This window comes from Cricetulus griseus, chromosome 3 (assembly GCF_003668045.3).
Source record: "Cricetulus griseus strain 17A/GY chromosome 3, alternate assembly CriGri-PICRH-1.0, whole genome shotgun sequence".
Lineage (NCBI taxonomy): Eukaryota > Metazoa > Chordata > Mammalia > Rodentia > Cricetidae > Cricetulus > Cricetulus griseus.
The window spans coordinates 56,218,107-56,228,584 of NC_048596.1; the positions used below are offsets into that span (position 1 = coordinate 56,218,107).

General features: G+C 51.2%; 1 long non-coding RNA gene across 1 annotated transcript; it reads right to left on the minus strand.

The window, feature by feature from the left end:
* Positions 1–1,093: 1,093 nt before the first annotated feature.
* Positions 1,094–7,294, minus strand: LOC118238545. The gene is made up of 2 exons (XR_004769059.1): positions 7,049–7,294; positions 1,094–5,030 (listed from the first exon to the last, which is right to left on the minus strand). It is a non-coding gene; the product is annotated as an uncharacterized LOC118238545 (long non-coding RNA).
* Positions 7,295–10,478: the final 3,184 nt, after the last annotated feature.

Sequence of the window (10,478 nt, forward strand, 5' to 3'; positions counted from 1 at the left end):
TCCCTGTGGGCAGAGGAGCCACATATCCTCTTTGGGTACTGAAGCAGCTATCTACAAGCATTTCCAGCACAGTGTGACCCCAGGGAGGAGTCACACCCCTCCTGTGGCAGCCAGAAGCTGAATAGGTGTAGATGCCCTGTGTCTCTGCCTCCATGTTGGATTGGTTCCTGAACCTCGTTATCCTTCCTTCCCACTATTTCTGTCCAGGTAACCAGTTCATCGGAAACTCATGTTCTACCCTGAAAACTCAGCAACTGGAGGAAGATTCTAGAAGGGGGAGTGAGACATTGCCTCTGCTGTGGCCAGGGTCCCCAACCCTAGAGGCAAAGCCAAGGTCCTGATAAGGCCTGTGAAGCCCATAATGCCTTGCAGAGTAATGGCTGGTTTGGGGCTGCAGTGCCACCTTTGGTTGCAGACAGAGCCAGCTGCAGAGCTCCTGTCAGGGTTCCCTTGCTTTCTGCTCTCCTTTTTCCCCCAAGGTTTCCCTGACCTTTGTCTGCTGACTTGATCAGCACAGTGATCAGAGGAGCTGGGGATGTAGGCTTCCTGGGTTCTGCCCTGTACGCCTTTTAGCAATGAGAAAGCATATTCAAAGTGCTTTCCAGGGCCAGGCGGTGGTGGTACACACCTTTAATTCCAGCACCAGGGAGGCAGAGGCAGGTGGATCTCTGAGTTTGAGGCCAACTTGGTCTACAGAATGAGTTCCAGAACATCCAGGGCTACACAGAGAAACCCTGCCTTGAACCTCCCCTCCACAAAAAGAGAAAAGTGTTCACCAAACCCTGGTGGAATCAGGGATGCAGGAAGGAAAGGGGAGGGCAGAGTGCCAGTTGAGCCTACAGTAGGACTCATGCAAACTTCTGTTACCATTGCTTTCTAGAAGGTGAACAAGAGGCCTGGGGCTGAAGAACCCCTCCTCACTCTGCCCCTCTACCCCAAGGGTTCTGTTCCACCCCAGGTATTACACTGCCATGCACTCCCATATGAGTCTCAGTCCCTCACCACCTGTAAGAGAACAACTGTAGCCCCATGGGGTGGTCCCAGCTGTGTGAGAAGCCCTTAAATAGGCTCTCTCACTGTCTGCTGTTTTTTGTTTTTTTTTATAATGCCAGAGGTGTGGTATTAGTGAATAAGTGAATGAATGAATGAATGAATGGCCCTCATCTCTAGGGTTCTAAGGTCACTAAGGGGGGTTGCCCACAAATGGAACTGTGACTTGGGCACCATTCATCTGGCCTCTCTGTGACTTCTGTATGGCCTTAACCCCAAAGAAAGAAATGTTGATGTAGAAGGAGCCCTTCCTACCAAGAAGTGCCTAAAATCGGGAATCAATCCCTGTCCTCCAGGAAGTCCCGCCCACCCATGGATTCTTCCTCTTGATGCCCCACAACCCACCCCATACAAAAGAGAGGGTCTTCCAGAGAGTCAGTGTCCAAACAGGGATTTCTTCCCTTCAGCTATGACTATCTCCTCACCTTATACTTCTATAGCTTGCCTGGTCCCGTGGGAGCTGTACCTGCAGCTGGCCAGCTCACACCAGGTAGAGTGCAGACAGCTACCAACAGCTGTGCTCCTTAACTGTGGCACTGTGTCAGGGTGGCATGCCTTCCTGACATGCTGCCTCCTTCCTCACTCTGCTACCATCTGGAGACTCAGGCGGGGCTTCCCAGGCAGAGAGAATCAGTGTCTCCTACACATCCACACGGCAGTGCTATAGTCAGAGCTACTGCTGGACACGTGTCTGTGTCTCTCCCAGTCTGGCCTGGGAAGCCCTTGAATACAGCAGCCACCAGTCAGCTTGAAAGCCAGAGGACACAGTAACAGCAACTGGTGACAGCTGTTTCAGACGGAGGAGAGGGAGAAGATGGGATGAGCTGGATCCATGCAGGCCAGGCTACCAGGGAGTGTCCTACACATGGCCTGAAAGTGTAGTTCTGGGGTGTACCTCTTGTGAGGTGGCCAGGCAACACGCCTCAGATAAGCCCATGGAAAAGAAGCTAGAGAGCTATTTGCTGTGGAGAAAACATCAGATCTGGGCAGAAACTGCACAGCCACCTGTGACTGTGGGGTGGAATCTGCCAGTAACTTGATAAGGACTGGCCATTGCCAAATGCACATGGCCCAGCCATGGCCACCCTTGACCCCCCACAGTCCCAGCCTCATGAGATTCATGGGCCCCATAGCGTGCTGCCACTTGTGGCTAGAAGCCAGGCCAGGCTGGGCCACTACACTCCCGCCTCCTGTCAAGTTCCTTTTCAGGATCCAGGTCCTCACTGATGACTTCCTGTGTGGCGCATGCACAGCTCTTTCCTACCTTAGCTCCTTCCCCTTTCTGCCTTCAGCAGACAGTTTTTTATTTGGCACCTACCATATGTAGGCATGATCCAGGTGCTAGGAATGTCCCAGATCTGGGCCCTCCCAGAGCTTCCTCAGCTGATCACAAGCTCAGAGGACAAGCTCAGCACTCTCTAGCTCTGTGCTAGCCTTTTGTAGTAGTCCCTGGAGAATTGTATGGAATGAGGCTCTGAGGCAGAAACTGGCTAGGGAAAAGAGTGCTGCAATCTATTAGTGATGTCTGCCATGTGCTCAGAAAGGGGAGCAAGGCTCTTGCACTTTCTCTCTGAGGATCATCATCACCTAGCCAGGTCTATAACTTGCTCTAGACCCTGCTGGATGCTATGCAGGGATGCCTGGGGTCCTGACCATGAGAAAGTAGAATCTAAGGTCTTAGCTAATCTGAACACTAGGTCCACAACCTTGTTTTCTATGATATCACACTATAGTACTCTGTCCCTTCTTTGCTTTGGCTGCTGGGAAGCTCAGAATGAAGCTTCATACTTGTTCTTGGATGGCACAGTAGCCCAGGACACGAGCCCTTCTGTCATCTGCTCCTGTGGGCTCTTTATCCTCAGGCTCTGCATCCCGTGGAGCAAGCCGGACGCAAGTTATCAACTATAAATAAAACCAAGGCTTCCGTTCTGGCTTGCACTTGAGTTTCCTGGTGCATTTTTTTAAGTCCCTAGTCAACGGAGTTGAGGGGGGGACCTCCTAACGGAAGATGACATCACCATCAGCTGGCCCGAGGAACAGGCCCCAGCCCTGCAGGCGCGGGTGGGCCCTGAATGCCCCCATTGTAAGGGGTAACTTCATCATACAAGTTCCAACGTGGTGGAATCTCAAATGGGATTCTGTGGTTTCTGCCCCTCACAGGGACACACACACAGGCAGCTGTGGTTGCTCTGCTTCCTTTTGCGCTGCAGTCCTGGCAACAGGCCAGTGCAAGTGACCACCCCTCCCACCCTGAGTCACCATCATTCTTAACTCTGATTCAAGTTCCTTTAAAGGGACATCAGGGCCAGGAGAGGGAGGCTGTTCAGGGGAAGAGGAAGCCTGCGGGTGCTCTGGCAGACGCCTGGATGGAGGGGGTTTCCTGCCTCCCCCAAGCAAGAGGAGGCTGTGACTTCCCCAAAGTCTATAAAGCACACAGTGGCTTTCCTTTCTGCACGTCCATACTGGGTTCTGAAGGCAAATGAGGGCTGGATTGACCTCCCTGATGTGTGTGCTACCTGACCCAAGTCCTTGTTCTGGCTTGAGCTTTCTCTTAGCCACCATCTGCAGTTCTATCATGTATCAAGTCCCAAGCAACTCTTCTGCTACCTGCCCTTTGCTCCATGTGCAGCCCTGTCTCCACCTTAGGGGCTCACTGTTGTCTCCTTCCTGCCCAGCTAGGCTGGCACTGTAACCCTAACAGCAACCCAAGGCCCTGCTCCTGTTGCCTCCTGCAATGCTGTGGGAGATCTGGGAGGGTGGACCCTGCTTGGATGGGCCACAGTTCTCACCTGGTTTATTGCAGTCACTTACTAGCTACTCACTGACTGAAGGCATAAATGCGGCATTGACTGCAAGGACACCTAGCCACTCCTGCCAAGTGCCCCAGACAGAAATTGGGAGTAGGCAGCCTTTCCCTGTCCATATGGAGCTGGACCACAGGGGTCGCAGAACCAGTGCAGTGAACAGGTCATGTTTGCAGGAGCCACTGCCAGGGCCAGGGCTCCTGGGGCCCAGAGTCCAGCTTCTAGAAACTAAAGAATGTCCTTTTCATTTTTTCCTTCCTTCTGTGTGACTCACACTTTCGTTTTGAAGTTCCCTCTGCTGTCTGTCCCCTGGGGTTATACAGTGGTCAAGGCAGAGCAACAGGGCGTGGCCAGCTGCAAGAAGCTTAGCTGAAGTTTCATTCATAAAAAAAAAAAAAAAAAAAAAAAAAAAAGTCCACTAGGGCTGGGGAGAAGGCTCTGTTGGTTAAGTGTTTGCTATGCAAGGTGAGGGCTTTTGTTCAGATGCCCAGCGGTATTCAATGTCAGGCCTCAGTAACCCCGGCACTTGAGGGACAGAGATGTGGATCCCTGGAGCTTGCTGGCCAGTTGGTCTAGCCATTTGGTGAGCTGGAGGCAAGGGTGGAGGCAGGGGGATACCTGGAGCTACTAGTCTAGCCAAATCAGTGAGAGATGCTGTCAAAAAAAATCAGGTAGCATGCAAAAGAAGAAGATAGCTGACATTGACCTCTGACCTCTCACGCACTCATATGCGCGTATGTACATCACACAGACACACCCACACATACACAGATACCCCCCCCCCCACACACACACACAGATACATATACACATAAAGTGTAGACACTGGTCCTGTGTCCTGCTGGGGCACTGAAAGACCCAATCATGCTCTTCCTGGTCACTAGATGTTTGTAACTAACAGGGATAGTGGAGGGATCCGGGGGGCAAAAGGGTTTCAACTTTGTGCATCCAGAAAGCCAGAGGCAATCTCAGTCTCTTCCTTTAGCTTCCAGCCTTTGTCTACTGTGACATCTCATGGCTTGTCCTCCAAGGGATGGGAACTTGGACTGCTGTGGTTCATTGACTGCCTTATGCTCCACACAGAGCTGGAAGGCTGGGGCTGACGTGGAATGGCCATCTCTCTGCTGTGTCCTGGTCTTTGTGGCCTCCTTTTTTCTGGTTGGGAGTCTGGGGGGGCTAGGAAGATAAAGGGGAGGGTAAATAGAGAGGATGTCCAGTCCAGTTTCTCCTCCCAGGAATGGCTTCTTAGCTATCTCAGGGGCCCTGGGCATCACTACCATTAATAGTGTTCATTCACCAAGGCAGGCTCTTGCAGCATCAGTGGCCATCTTAAGGCTCCACCCCAGAGCTTCTGGTCCCATTGGGAAGCATCTGGGACACTCATCAAATGACAAGAAAGCAGAACAGAGGGCCTCGATCAGGAGAGACCCAGAGAGGGTGTCCAGGCCCAACATGGCATTAGGGAGCGTTCCCTGGAGGTAAGAGTGCCCAAGCAGACATTGGAGGCTGAGGAGAGATTAGCCAAGGAAGATGTAGGAAGGAGAGGCCAGGTGGAGGGGTCCTGACACATGCAGGATTCAAATGCATGTGAGAGCATGGAATTTTGAAGACCTGAGGCAATCTAGGAGTGGGTATTAAGGCCCACTGGGAGCTAGTGGGGAGAGGTGGCCTAGGGATGGACCTATGCTAGGGGAGCCTGGCTGTCTGTAGCAAATAGATGATGGTTCAGGCTTTGCTTGCTTCAGGACTGACTTCCTGAAGCTCCTCGGACTAGGGATCAGGGGGCCCTGTCTGGAGAGGGGTCTAGCAGAAAGACAGGACACCCTTCCTTCCAAGACCCTGGAGGACTGTGGGACTGCCCTGGGCTGTTTACTATCAGGAGGGTGGCCAAGTCTGCCAGGGCTTTGGGGTTTTCTTATAAATGTTGCTGGAGGGAATAGAAAACAGTGTTCCTTGCCAATCTGGGAGATGCAGGACAGATGTGTGTATGTGTATGGAGTGTGGAATGGGCTGTCTGAGCCCTGAATTTGTAACCAAACCAATTCCTGACCCTTCCCTGGAAAGAAGTGGCCCTGGACTCGCCCCAGGACATTTCACTAACACCCTGGATCCAGTCCTTCTTCCCCAGGCTCTGGAGTCCAGAGGAACAGGTGACTCCGAGCAGCCATAGAGGGTCCCCTCTGGGATTGGCTAGGCTGGCTCCTTGACCACTTTCATTCCAACAGTGTTTGCAGGTTTCCATTGGCCACCATAGTCTTGAGACTTCTGTGAACTTTTTCTGTTTCACAGAATGATGGGAATATCAATTAAGAGGAAAATATCCAGGGCTGGAGAGATGACTCAGCCGATAAAAGTACTGTTGCTGTTCTCGAGGACCCAAGTTCAGATCCCACCACCCACCACAAGGCAGTTTATAGTCTCCTCTAACTCCAGCTTCAGGGGATCTGACACCCTCTTTTGGCCTCTGTGGGCACACACACACACACACACACACACACACACACACACACACACACACACACACACACACACACACAGTTCTAAAAACAAACATACAAACAAGACAAAAAACAGAAAAATATAACATGAAATTGGCTCTCAGACTTGACCTGAAGGTCATGGAAGAAGGAGTCAGCATCACTGTGGAACCTCTTTTCTTTGGCACACCAGAGTGGATGCATGGGGAACAGTCTCACGAGCACCACAGATGTGTCCCAACTGACTCTGGCCATGTCTGCACAACTGTCATGAGTTCAGCATTGTCATTTCCAATATAGAGTTTCATTTCCACCTCATTCCATCCCTGAGTAGGCAGTCTTCCTGCTTCTGCAGTTGGGGAAATTGAGGCTCTGGAAGCAAGCCTTGTTCATGTGTCAGGTGTCTGTAGGGTGGCCTAGTCCCTAATGGCTCCCCATCTCCTACTAGACCAGTCATAACTGCTTCAAGGACTCGACCAACCCCAGGAGGCCTACTTTGAACTGCCACAATTGATGGCATCCTTCCTCTTCTATGTCTTTATAATGCCATCAATTGTGGCTGCATAAGGCAAAGCTGAACCTCTGGGATCTCAAAGTACAGACCAAGAAAGAATTCCTTAGTCCCTGAAGCCAAGGACCACAGAGTGCTCCAGAGTCCTGGGCAAATACCCTCTGTCCAAGCCAGATGTCACAAACACTGTACATCCTCCTACCTACCTGGCAAGCCCCTTCACAGTAGTATCCCTCTCTGAGACAGCAGTGGGAGGGTGGTGGTCATTGGGTCTCCCCCGCCTCTGCTACAGATGAGTATGGAGACCAGTAGCCACAGGAACAGGACAAGAGCATCACAATGGTGATGGGGAGGAGAAATGATAGGCTCAGGTCTTCTGGGTGCTGCTTCTGTCTGTATTGGTGACTATGAGCTCTGGAATGTCATGGACTGCACTTGTCTGAATCATTGGGCTGGCTGGAAGGAATAGGGTCTGATGACTGGAGAGTATGGATGATTCCAGAGGCAAAGAAGCCCCAGGGCCTGTAAAGTTACTAAAACTGATGGATGGATGGATGGATGGATGGATAAATGGATGGATGGATGATCAATGGACACTTGGAAGGATAAGTGAGTTAATGAATGAGTGAACAGTGTAAAATGGGTTAGATGAAGGCATGGATAGATAGGTGGATGAGTGTATAAGTGAATAGGTACATGGATGTGTGGGTTAATGGATGATAGTTGTATCAATGGTAGGTAGATGGTGGATAGATGGATGGGTGGGGAGATGGATGAATAAACAGATGGGTGGATGGATGGTAGATAGATGTATGGGTGGGTAGATGGATAGGTGGGTATCTGGGTGAATAGGTGGGTGGATGGATAGATGGGTAATGGATGAATGCATAGATCTATGGACAGATGGCTGGAGAGATGGATTGGTAGTTGGTGGCTGGCAGATGGCTGGCTAGAATGATGGATGGGTGGGTGGGTGGGTAGATGGATGATGTGATGGTAGACAGTAGAATAAGCGCTTGGGACATTTCGGGTATGTATTTGTGGTATGAGAAATGATTCTAGAAATGACACTAGGGACTTCATAGACATAATTTTGTCATACATAGCTTGTGTCATCCACCAACTTGAGCTAAAGTAGAACATGGGCTTGGATTTTCATTTAGTCTTATCAGCCTTTTGACCTTGGCCAGGCCTCTCTTGCTCCTGGCTCTAGTCTCAGTTTCCCTGTCAGGAACATGAATGTTTGCAGGATGAGATGAGTTTCTGAGGATAGAGGCTTCTACAGTCTACTCGTCCCTCCTTTCCCAGGCTTAGTTCTAGATCCTGCCACGTGACTTCTCCCACTCCCCAAATGTCAGGGTACAAAACAAGACAGGACAGAGGTTTCTGGGCCTCCTGTGACTCTCCACAGGTACAGGATGGAGACCAGCAGTTACAGGGGTGTAAGAGCTCCTCTCAGGCTCTGTCCTGTGGAGGATGGACTAAAGGGCTGCTGGGGCTGATGAAGGCTGCTCAGTGGGCCCCTGGCAGGCACCATGTTGAGTCACAGTGAGTCAATGCTCTCACTTCCTACCACACATTACTTCACTCATAGTGTCCATCCGTTGTGGCCACATCCCTGGAATATCCTTGGGCAGTTGTAAATGTGTGGGGTACTTAGCCAGGGATCTGGAGTAGACAGGGAGCTAGATGGCATGGCCTCCTGGGATGCAGAACCTTCTCCTGCCTTGCAGATCTATCACTATTGCTGGGCCACACATCCCTGGATGGGTGTGCAAGGTCCCTTCTTCCATTTGCCTCAGTTGAGACTTGGGGCACACTGTCTCCCCAGCTCACTGGAGCAAAAAAGAAGATGATTCATCTATCCTCCCTCCAGCTTTGTCCTCAGAATGTCCCTGGCCCTGTCATGGAGGACTAGCCTATCTTAAGGGAGGGCACCCTGGCTCACTCTCTGGCTAGGCTGCCTTCTTGGTATTTATTCAGTATGGCCACATCTCACATACCTCTAGGTTCTAGGCCTCCATGCTTCTGTCTGTAGGTTGTATGACAACGGCGTTCCTTTGTCCCTCCCAGAGGTGCCCATGGGTGCCCCTCATCTCCATAACTAGCAAGGCTTCCCTCAGGACTGGTGTCAGATGCTATAGGAAGACAGTTCCAGCAAGGCCAGCAGCTTGCCAAGTCTGAGCCTAGGTGATGCTCAGAAGTGGACTTCACAGTCTCCCCTCTTCTCTCTTACCTTACCCCTCCTCTTGTTCTCTGCCTCCAGCTACCACAGCCTCTCTGCTGACACTCAAACTGTGGTGGCTGTTTCCCACCCCACAGCTTTTGCATGTACTGCAGACACAAAGGTAGTTTCCTCTGAGACTCTCTCAGGTACACTTCCTGCTGTGTCTGATGTCCTGGAGCAGCGCTGGCTGACTGCAGTGTTTCTCCATCAGTCACCTGCTACTGCTATGGGGATGTTGCTCTCTGCTCACTGCTGTCTTCTATCCCTGTGACCACTCCTGGCATGCCCCAGGTGGTCAACAGATACATGCTGAACTAAGGGTGGAATGTCCCCCATGGGTTACAATATCACCTACATTCTGCTTGTGTGACTTCCTTAGAGCTGGGACCTGGTTCTTTCTTTCTTTGTTTGTTTGTTTTATTTTTTTGAGACATGGTTTCTTTGTGAAATAGTCCTGGCTGTCCTGGAACTCACTCTGTAGACCAGGCTGGTCTTGAACTCACAGAGAGCCTCCTGCCTCTGCCTCCTGAGTGTTGGAATTAAAGGGGTGCACCACCACTGCCTGGCTGGGACCTGGCTCTTTGTGACACCAAGATTTAGGCAGGGACAACTCCAGGGCAGGAGATGTAACAGTCACAGCACTCAGACATCCCATGCAGGTTGACAGCTGTGGGCCCCAGGGTGGGGCCTGGAGGGCCTGTGAGACTTCGAGGCCTGCTGGGGATCTCACACGTCTTTGGTCCAGCTTGAAGACTGCTGGGGAGCCAGTGGAAGCAGGAAGTGATGCTGTCAGTGTCCTCTTTGAAAGAAATCTCTTGCAAAAGGAGACTTGGGGTTGGAGCAGAACTTGGGGGTACAATAAAGGCCTGAAGTCCAGGCAGACTGCAGTCATTGTGCTTGGTGACCAGGTAATCTTAGATTCTCAGAGCTGCAGCTGTGGAAATCAGGGAGGAGGTGATGAAGAGGTAGCTTGTTGAGATTGCTATGAGCTGCCTGGGGGACTGCAGGAGCAGCCAGGAACATGAGCTGCTCGTAGTGGCTCTTTATTCAAGACAAATCTTGGTGGCAGAAGAAGATCTGGGGGTCCCGATGTGTATACAATTACTACACAGGCAAGACAAGGGCCCTCCAGATGGGGTATCAAGAGCAACAAGAGTTGATGTTAGTTTCCCCACCTGCAGCACCTGTTGTTACTAGGGACAAACAGCTGCTGGTGCCTTCTGCTATAAGAGACCAGTGGACAGGACCTCCCAAAGGTCCTCTCTTTGATGCAACTGATTTCACGATGTTGGTGATGGAGGCAAGCTAGCCATTATTTTTCACTAGAAAAGCATGTATCAATTTTGGACTCCTGCCCATGAGTCAAGAGGAAGCAGGCTGGCTGACAGGGTTTGGGCAGCAGAGGACAT